Here is an 11599-nt window from a genome sequence, read left to right as displayed (position 1 = left end):
TACAGGAAGAAAAATGTACAATACTGAATTGTTTGGGAAACAAAGGACTTGGAGAAAGCTGGCTCACGCCCTGATGAACAGCTCTGATGAACAGATCTTCTGCATCCTCTTCTGTACATTCATGTACATCAGATTGGAGCTGCTGGTGTCTACGTATGCCAAAGGAAAGTTTCTTCAAAGAAAACTGTATTTAATGTAAACCACATAAATTAATCACAGTAATTGGTGCATGCATAAAACCCAAGACTGAGGATTCAATAAGTGCAGGTCACCTAGTACATACTCTATAGTCTTTGTCTTCTGCCTTCCAAAACAAGGTCTCCATTTCAATATTGGATTTTCCATAAACAATATTAAACCAAAAAAAAACCATCCCAAACTATCGTTCTAGCCCTGCACCGATTTCACCTAAACACCAGATTTGACAGGGATTTGGGGATTTTATTTTGCTTGTTTCCTCAGGTACTGAAGAATCTAATCTAAAGCTGACTAGCAGTTTCCCACACATCTGCACTGAGTTCACTAAGAGGATTAATAGCAGACACCAAGAAATAGGTTTTAAACATCTCTTAAGAAATAGGTATAGAATTATTTTGACATGGTTGGAAAATTATAAATACATGGAAGCTTTTGATACTACCCTTCTTTCTTACAGGAATATAGCATAGTTATATTTAGCTTGGTTCAGACTTACACACTGAAATTCAAATTGCATTGCCAAGCAAACATGACTTTTTGACACAGAGATGAACGTTATTTCTTAGATGAGAATATCATTGTCCTACCAGAGAGAACAAAGATAGCAGCATATCTCTTCCTTTCACATATCTATAAGTAGGGAAAAAACTTATTCACCTGCAGTGGCAGAAAAAAGATGCCATGATTCACAAAATAGAAAGTAATTTATCAGTCTTTTCCAGCTCAAATAATGTCTTTTCTTATCTAGATAGGATCATTGATGTAACTGACAGTCAGTGCTTTTCTGTTAGATCAGGGGGTTGAAATGGTCAGTACCTTTTAATTTTGCCCAGCGTGCAGATTTAATCAGCAGGGGAATGCCTAAAACATTAAGAAAGAAAGTTGGAATTGTTTCAGGAGAAATAAGAAAATGGCCATGCTCCTAGTAATTTAGTCTTTTAGGTTTAAGCATGTTTACCTGAAAAGAAACATGCTCTGTTTGTAGATTCTTGACCCTGATTTCTAGGATTTCTGTGTTGCTTATGGCTTGGATATTCAGAACATTACTTTCTACTGCTTTAAGTTCTGATGCTCCTGATGGTGGCTCCTCATCTGATCCTGTGGTGCCCAGCACCAGAAGTGGGACCAGTCCCTGCACCCGCTTCTCATGCAGAGGTCTCCAGTAACCTGGAGTTGGGGTGATGGAAGCAGCTCTCATCTTTCTTGCTAACATCCCCTCACCAGCTTTTCTCTCAGTGCTCAGGCAGGACACCTGTGTGAGGGGACACAGGAGGAAGTTCACTCAGGCTGTACATGAGAGCAAACAGCCTTTGTGCAGCTCAAACTCTGTTTCACTTCATTTAACCTCAGGCATGGCATTGTTTGCACTGCTAAAGGAAATAAAAGTGGTTACCAGGGGGTTTGCCTTCCACACCTCTGGACACAATCCCAACAGAAGGCTCCCTTCTCTAGTGTTTATAATCTGGAAAGCAAACCTGGAACAGCAACAGGCATGGGAGGTGAAGAGAAAGATAAGCTGAGAATAGTTGTCTCTATAGAAAAGACATAGGATGTGAGGTTTGAGGCACAAACTTGAGGGGGCTACCAGGAAATAAATTAAAAGAACAAAAGAAAAAAAAAATGAATAGAGGAGAAAGAAAGAGGGAACAAAGAAAAAGAAGATTCTTCTCAGTGGCAGGCCAGGAAAAGCTCCTGAGCTGCACTGGCTGGGGCTCCAGCCATGGGGTGCAATTTCTTTTTTCTGCTGTTTACCATCCTTCTCTTGTGTACATTTTGGGAAAACCTTTAACTGTAACAATGATAATTCCTTTATCTTTAGCTTAGGCCTGTACTCATGTGTGCAAGTGGTTATCTTAGCCTTAGAAACTGGGCCTCAGCAATGCTGCTGGAAGGTGATTTAAACATGCAGAAGAATTGGCAGAAACGTTTAGCATGTCTGTATGAATTTGGGGAGATTAAATGAGTCTGAATCATTTACACAGGTTTAAACTCTGTTCTCTAGCTGTGATGTGAGGGCTAGGCAGAGAGATCCGCCTCATGCCCGGTGCCGAAAATAAAAGTGATTCCACTTTCTGATACTGAAATTACAGCATTAGTTTTATTCCCAACTTTTGATGACAAAGTGATAATGACCTGATACAATTTTCACAATATTTAGAACTTGCTTGGTAAATTTAGATTTTAAAAGATTGCCTCCAACCTAAATATTCACATTTAAGGAATCTTCTCCAGAACCAGTAAGTTATTTTCCTTTTTTCCATTTATAGTACCTTTTACATCCAAAGTAGTAGTGTTTTGAAAGCAATAATGTAATGTTCCAATAGGCAAAATCTACATTTTAACACTGCATGATGAATCTAGCATGAGCACACCACCAGTGTGACAGACATGGTGTACATGCAGTAAAAGGCAGATTAAATCCAAGCATTTTTAAAAAGCACATAAATTGCTATTCTTGGTATTAGTGTCACTATTACTTTTAATATTTCTTTGATGTGGAACTGGGGAAATGGATTCCATCCTGCTAACATTTGATAGGCATCTGACATCCCCTGAATCTCAGTGCAGCTCTCCTTTTGTCTTCGTAGCTAGGCCTTCACTGATTTAATAAAATATGCATTCATGAAGCCAGAAGAAGCAGCTAACACATCATCTCTGTATTAAAGATTTGCAATTGAGAAATTGCAAACAGGCCTGTTCACTTACTTGATTTCATTTAACAATGTCAAGTCAGTCATCAAGCCTGCAGTCTAAGAAATGAGGGTTAGGTTTTCCTTTGAGAGGGAAACTGGGTGAAAATGGGTTTAGTGTTGTAATGTCTTAGTCAATTCAGCATCCAGATAACATCAGTGGGCAGTTATGAGTTCCAAACCACATAAAGTAGCATCCCTTATATTTTTATGTATCCTGGGGAGCAGCATGTCCCCCTGTGCTGTCACTAACAATCGTAATAATCACTCACAGAGGAAAAGCAATTCCCGCAGAGAGCTGTCAGCCTCACCATCAGTCCTTCCTCAAGATACTCCAACACAAGGGGAAAACAACAACTGAACAACAATGGAAGCAATACCACACACTTGGTTTTGCTACAAATGTTTTTGTGCCACAGCAATTTCTTTCTCAGCCTGAGAAGGGAGCTAAATAAAGTTTTACTGCTGCCAGTCATGCAAGGTTTTGAATGTCAGCGCTGCCGATGAACCAGCATAAGCTGCTTTGCAGTTGGAAAATGGGATATTGGGAGGAAAAGAGCAACTCAACATAAAGAAATAGGCCATTACAGTTTACAGCATTTAGGATTAACTGTGGTACCAACAATTCAAAATGCAGCTTGTGCAAATCCTGTTTTCTGCTAAAGGGATATTGCTACTGCAAACAGGTACTTACAGGGAACATTTTCCTAGGCATGATTTTGTTCCTGAAAAGTATAAATAATACCAGCCTAATTAATGAAATACACCAAAAAATCAAGTCAGGACAATCCCATCCTGGGCAGACATCCAGCTCTGTATGTCAAAGCTGGCACTCTGAACTCCCAGGCTGCTCAGTTATCTTTGTGGTTTCTGGGGGAGAAGGGAAGCCAAGTTCTTTCATTTAAGCACTGTTGCAGACAAAACTGAATCATACAGCAGCAGTGAGATGTTAGTGGTCCTTGAACTCTCCTTCCCTCCCTCCAGTGCCTTTTCTCACAAGCACATACCAAGTGTGGGTGGGATTCACTGGCCAAACTGCTCTAGGGCCAACATTCCTGCACCACTGTGGAACTGGAATGGTATAAAGCAGCTATGGCAGGACACCACAGGCCTTGAGCTGACACTCGCCTTTGAAAAATGAGCATAAAACAAGGAAGCCTGCAAGCAGCAGCCCTCAGGTGCACAGGCAACCTCTGGCTCGAGGGCAGGAGCCCCTCTGCTCCCTTTGCCCATCCTGCTCGCCAGTCACACCTCTCTGAGCACAGCAAAGAATGCAATGCAGCACCCAGCCCAAGCACTTTTATCAACAAGAGGACAAACAGAGCAATGCTGCTACACAGAACCAGGCTGAGGGGAGGATGTTTTTAAAACCAGTGAAGTCCAAGTTAATGTGTCTCATAACAGACTCATCTGATAAAAACGTACTGGGATCTTGAGGCTTCTCTTAATTAAGAAGATAATTAAAAAGTTGTAAATGTAGGACCACTAGATCTGTAAGAGTTTATGAGGTGTATTTACAGCTCAATTAAGAATGAAAATTGAGGAAGCCCAGCACTAGGCACTGCTTCTTACACAGACAGCTGGGGGATTTCAGGAGGTTTGGAAACTGGAGAGGAGAAAATGTAGGAAAAGGAAAATGGAAAATATTTACAACAGATATAAATCCTGTTCACTATTAAGACTTAGTCACCCATGTCAGGTACTGTAAACTCTTTCCTCACACTGATTCCCTGGGATGTGGAATAATCACACATGAAGAAATTGCTAATCAAGGCAGTGGAGCCAATGCTCAGGCCAGAGCCGTTTCCCAGAAATCCTGAGCACAGCTTTCAGGAGGTTCACATTTAGTCCTATTATTTCCTAAATCAAGTTTGCCAGATTTGTTACTCCCAGCCCAGAAGGTTTTTCTCCCTGGTTGCTGTATCATGCAGTATTATAAATTGTATTTGCCATCCAATCTCTGATTCAATTCTTTAGTGTAATTGAGCTGCTGGTTGTTACTGATCAGGTTGTTACAGATGCCCTCTCCTCTCTCCTCCTCTCCCTTTAACCATGTCTCTGCTGGCAGGGCAGCAGCAGCACATCCACACTGCCTGTGCTGATGGGAGGGAGCTCCTGGCCAGGCTGGCGCCTCCCTTCCAGCTGTGACAGCTGTGCTGTGTGCTGCCAGGGGACACACACCTGCAGCCAGCCCTGCCCAGCTGCTCCTGCGCTGCTGCAGGACCCACACTCCCCCTGATTCTGAGAGGTCCCACAGCCTGCACTTGCAGCTCTGCCAGCTGGATGGGATATGGGCAGGCTCTGTGAGTTTCTGGAACCAGGATGTTCCTGAAGCAGGTTTTCAAAACTGAAGTAGAAGTCTGTTTTCACACTGGTACTTACAATTCATGGTTCTCATTCAGTGATCTTTCCCAGAATTTCAGAGCATGTGATTTCTGCCCAATTAGATCCATATTAGCATTAATCAGAGTTCTCTATGGCTTTACAACAAATGTTTTACACCACTTCTAGTTATTCTCTCTGAACTAATAACATAAAATACTTGCTGCTAGAGCTGTCTGCAGTTGCACTGGATCATCTGACAGAAGGCCTTATGACCTGAACCAAACCCTAACATTTGTTTTATCAGGCTTTAACAAAACCTTGTGGTTTTAATGCTTCACTGAGGTGCTGGAACACTAAAACCTACTACATCAACCATGACTGCAGTTAAGATGATATATTTGCCTTATAAATTAGACACTGAACAAAGCTATTTAAAAAATTTACTTTCTGGGACATCATGGGAAAAGAGAGGAATCTTTTTTTTTTTTTTTACTACCTCTACAATGACGTATCTGCTTCAGGAATGGCTCCTACTTCAGTTTATTATAATGGTTTTAGATTAAAAAGTTCACCAAGAAAGCTAATACATATTTGTAGTAATAAATACATATAGTGGTCAGCACATCAATGCTGCACGAGGCATCTCTGCAGATTTTCTTAAACATTTTTTCTCTCTTAATCATCTCTTATCAGTTATATTGCTGAAGTACAAGATAAAAGAACATTATAGCTTGAACAGATCAGCAATGCAGTAAAGAATTATGACTACACCAAGCAGGATCACCAAGCTTACTTTTAACAAAGATCCATAATTCTTTTCCACTGAGAATGGATTTGCAAAGACTGTATTAGACTTCACTTCTGACTGAAAACATTAATTTACTCTTAGAAATATCTTATTATCCTTGTGTCCTCCTCCACCCCCGACTAATTTTTGTTCCCATACTCTTTCCTTAGCTCGTGTTACCCTAATTTTGCAGGGATTTGTTTCCATCAGACTTCTCCTCTTCCCAAGCTCCACAATCATTTACCCTTCCCATCGGACAGGGCCAAGGGTCTTACCCAGGGTGGTGACAGCTCAGCTAAAACCTCGAGTTCAATGGAACCATTCAAACACAGACCTGGCAGGAGAAAACTGCAAAAGTCCACAAGAGTCAAGATAAACCATTTTATGGAGCTGCTTCAAATGAGTGTGTTAGTTGGGCCATGCACGTATCTTTTTTATGCCCCAGCCATAAAACCACACCTCTTTATGACAACAGCAGGTTGTATGGAAGTCCAAAGCATAAACTTATTGGAGGAGGGAAGTTCATCTGTTGATAAAACACAAATATTGAACAGAACACCTGGTCCCACTGGCTCCAATCACTGCAGCTAAAAGCAACCAGTTTCACCTTACAGAAGTTTTTGTGGATCACATGCACGTGCTTTATTTAGGGGCCACGCCTGCTGGCACAGATGATCTTGGCATATCAATTGCTGCTTTTGTGCCCTTATTGAACAAAGTATTTGCCAATGACATACCTGCCTGTTTGCACAAGGGCTCCTCTCCACTGCCCTGCCTAGATTTAATGTCTTTTGTCCTTATTTTGTTGCTCTGAAACTTTCACATCATCTCCTCCCTCACTGTTTGCCATTATTGAGCAAAGCATGGATAAAATGCACATGTTAACCTTTTTCCTCAACCGCAAGGACAGAGCCACCACACACCTTGTGCTTGTAACAGTAAGCTTGTAAGAACTGACTTGGTATCACAATGGTGAATACTAAATGAGCATCCACAGCAGACAAAAGACATTTAATGACCCATCTTGCAGACAGCAGCAAAAGGGAAAAAAAATCTCTTTGATCTTCTATTAGGCTCAGTTAGGAAAGGGAAGTGATCAAACTGTGGGTCTGCCCTGACTTTGCAAGAACAATATCCACCATGTCACGGAGGGTGAAATACACTGTACAGCCTAATTCTTGGTGGTATTTCACTCTTCTGTGAGTTTTTATTTCATTTTGTGTCAGGCCCTTGAGAGTCTGAAAGCGATAAAACCAGAGATAAAACTCTTCCTAATAGGGAACAATTTAATTTATTTACCAAATTGTCCTGGCTAAATTTACCAAATTTACCACTTGTCCTGGCTTCTGCTAAACTTGTTTTTATCTCAACTGTTGCATTTTCAGAGCATTGAAGTGATGCTGCTCTCATATGGTAGGCTTACTTAAGTGAAAACATTTCAGAATCAAACATTTTAAACTGTCCAAATTCTAAGGAGTTTCTTGGTTTAAATACTAATATTTTTTAAAGTTCTTTGAATTTCAAACCATAACATTTGTAAATTAGTCTTATTTTAACGGGTTCCAATCACAGTGTTTGGCAACCCAGTCCTGGGCAATGCCAGAGGCTAAAGAACGCACCCCTTGTGGGTTTTACCCAGGTGTTCTGAGCCTTAATCTACAATTATTTGGAACTAGAGATAGGAAAGAAGTTTAAATAAACAAACTCTACAATGATTTGGTTTGCAATGGACTTAAAGCTCATCTTGTTCCAATCCCCTGCCATGGGCAAGGTCACCTTCCACTGTCCCAGGTTGCTCAGAGCCCCATCCAGCTTGGCCTTGGACACTTCCACAGATGGGGCAGCCACAGCTTCTCTGGGCTACCTGTGACAGGGCTTTACCACCTCACAATAAAGAATTTCTTCCTTGTATCTAATGTAAATCTCCTCTTTTTCCATTTAAAACCATCCCCCTTTGTCTTGTCACTACACACCATTGCCAAAAGTCTCTCTCCAACTTTCACGTGGCAACTCTAGGTACTGAGAGGTGCTGCACGGTCTCACTGGGCCTTTCTCTTCTGCAGGTTGAACAACCCCAACTCTCTCAGCTTATCACAGAAAGCCTTCTGGATTATTAATTATTAACAAATTATTTTTAAAAATCTTTTCTTACTCCTATCCTATACACTCAGCACACTATCCTACACATAATAGCCAAAATATCTCCCCTGGATTTGCAAAGTAAATAGGACTTTTTCTCTTTTAAATAAAACAGTATTTTGACACTTCGGGTTCTTCAGGGAGCCCAGAAGAAATATTAAAAAAAATGCTCAAAACTTTCTCTTGAATTCTAGAAAAGTGTGAAACATACAAGGTATTTCTAGTAGTGATCCTTGTTCTGATCCCAGGCGGCATTTCTTTCCTCAGTTCTTGTTGGTATAAATGGGCATTATTGTGACAGGTGCTTAAAAGACACATGGATAGAAAACTAATACAGTCATTATGCCCAAAATTTACCCAAGGTTCTGCAAGTAATCCATAGATGACTAAGAAAAGACTTTTGATGCAATACTGGACCTTGACACATGCACTGATATTTCCTTTAGGGCCTTGGGCAACGTGGTCTAGTGAAACCTGTCCCTGCTCATGGCAGGGAGGTGGAACTCAGCGACCTTTAAGGTTTCTTCCAATCCAAACCATTCTGTGATTCTATGATCTGGAGGGGGCAGAAAGAGAAAATGCCCATGGTCATTTCTAGATAGAAACAGGTGTTCCACACAGAGCAATGTCTGTAACAGAAGCTTGCAGGATGTTTCGTGGTTTGCTTGTTGCTATGTATGGGTTTTTCTAATACAAAACACCAGAAGTGTAAATAGAGCACTTACCTAATGTGACTGGAACAGAGAAAAACAAGTCCTTCAAATGAGTATCTTAAAGTGGAAAAGCACATCAAGTTAGGGAGTCCTGATGAAATGACTTGCAGGTAATTTTTCCTTCAATACTCACCTTGAGTGAATTAAACTAGGGTTTATGATTCTAACACAGAATGTACTATTCTAATTGCAAAGAAACCAATAAAACTGAGGGCCAGAAGGAGGAAATTTCTTTTTTTTTTTTTTCCCAAACAGCTTCATTTAGACAACTCTATTAGAAAATGTGAATTTTGGATCATTTCCAGGTTTGTCTAATCCAACAAATAACCAGATTGACACAAAAATATTTTTTTAATACAGACAGCAAAGTCTGTCAAGAGAAGTACTTTTGCTTCCACCAAATTATCAGACAACCAAAGAATCTCAGAACTTACAGCAACTCTGTGTCTTCACTCTCACAGGAAGTGTCTGATCTTCCCACGGGCAAACCAACTTCTCCCCATGTGCTGGTGCCACCGGGGTTTGTGGCACTACAGGGGATTTCCCCCCCTCTCCCCCAGCACACAGTGACAGACCATCATGATATGACTTTTGCCCATAGAAACCTTTTACTTTTCTGGGTACAGCACCACACAGCACTCTCCTTTACACATGGCACCTTCTGTTTCTGCAGATGGGGAGTGTCCTGGGGCTGGGGCTTCTCCCCTGCCCACCTGCAGAAGCTGGAGAGATGCTTCAGGAGCAAAAAACTAGGCTGGATACTGACCAGAGGAGCTGACTTTGTGAGAGACTGTATTCTGCCCATGCCCTGACCAGATCTTATAAAATAACTAATAGTTCAGCTGTAAACTGCAGGCAATAAAGATAATCCAGTATTGTGTGGCAAAGGTTTAATATCAGACAGAGAAAATAAAATCCTTCAGTTAAGAGTAGAATTTAATTAGAGGTTAAAGGTATGTTGATCTTCCATCAGCATCCTGGGTGAATAAAGGATGATGTATGAAAAGCTAAATAGTGTCATAATGAGCTGTTGCTGCCATCTACTGAACACAAGGAGTGTAAACTACAGAGATTTACGGTTTGGCTACTGATCAGAAATATTTGCTTGGCTGGATTAAGTAAAATTTCTGCTTCTTTAGAGCAATCACATTTCTTTCTAGATGATATCCAGGACATGAGTTTGCTTTAGAAAAACTTTGTGACCCTTTGGGAGATTCTGAATTCTTTGGGACCCACTCCTAGCCTGTTGGGGAACTGTGAGAAGCGAGCATGTGTAGCTCCCATAACATGAAACACATTGCTATTAACAAGAAAGAGTTATTAGTTAGGTTATTAAGATCTTAGAACGCATTAGCTCTTCTTTAGCAACATCATGCAGAATCCATGAACTCTGCTGAGGACGGATACCTGCCCTGTGTGGCAGCTGTGGTTTAGGGGAGTGATCTCCCAGCTGGAAAAGCACTGGGAAATCAATGCACTGAATTTCCACCAGGATGCTGAAGGGTGGCACAGAGGTCAAGCAGCCTGCTGAGGGAGTCCTAAGCACCAAGCGCTGTCCCAGCCCCAGTGCTTGTTTTATCCAGGGGATGAGCCTGTTCTTGTATGTCCCAGAAGCTGCCCCTGAGTGTAAACAGAGGCATTCAAACATATTCATATACATTAACAGCAAAAAGCCTATTAACACAAAAAAACAGCAACAAAGTTGCTAAGTGTGAGAAATCCAGCGTTATCATCTGGTTGGAATTAATTGAAAATTATACGCACATATTGCTTACCTACAAGGTATATACATGGACACTCACAGCCAAGCTCAGCCCTGTGGGTAAATAAAACCTTATTTTGTGTTGACTTCAATGAGGCTGGACACATTTGCTTAGAGACATCTTTGGCTTGTTAAGGGCCACAAGAGGACTGGAAATTGCAGGTGAAAAGTGGAAGAGGGGTAGGGATCCTGCTGAGCTTAAGGCACTGAATACAGTCGAGTGTTCAGATACGCACAACTCAGTAACAGTGCAAGAGAGCCAAGATTATGGGCTACAACAGCAGTGACTTCTGTCTAAGATGGCAAATGGATTTAAAGAAGAAAAAAAAATAATCTGCTTCTTTTTCTCAGTCTACAGTCAGGCATGTGGGAGCTGCATTTGACAGAACGACACCAGTGCGAGAACAGTGAGAACAGCAAAAAGCATCCTGTATTCCTCTGCAAATCCTGTATTCCTCTGCAAATCCTGTATTCCTCTGCAAATCCTATATTCCTCTGCAAATTCCGGGATTTCCACACGAGGGAGCTTCTGACCCATGAAGCTCGCAGGGCACTTACCCCCGGGAAAGGCGGCAGCAGTGGTTCCCTGAGAGCTCCCAATTCGCGCAGCCTGATTGCACTGCTACGAGTCACAGCGAGAGCCAGAAGTGAAACGGTTAACAGATAATGATGATTGTCAGAGCTTGTTAACCACAATTATTTTCAAGACATATGTAAATCTGTATAAATACCTAAGTGTGGTATATAATCTAAAACATACTGTTTAAATCTATAAGCATTCCTGAGTTAATTTCACTATGGGAACGTTAGTTGCAACTTCCTGACTTCACTGTGTTTGAATTCATATCCATGAACATTAATTTAAAATTAGTCTAAATATTTGTTGAGAAGTAATCACCTGATAAATTTAGCTCTTTTTCATTTTTATGAATTATTCATTATCTCCTCTCTTTCCGTTGATGTGTTGGTTGTTTTCAAGAATTGA

Source organism: Camarhynchus parvulus, chromosome 9, assembly GCF_901933205.1.
Source record: "Camarhynchus parvulus chromosome 9, STF_HiC, whole genome shotgun sequence".
Classification (NCBI taxonomy): Eukaryota; Metazoa; Chordata; class Aves; order Passeriformes; family Thraupidae; genus Camarhynchus; species Camarhynchus parvulus.
Note: the sequence above shows the minus strand (reverse complement) of the source record.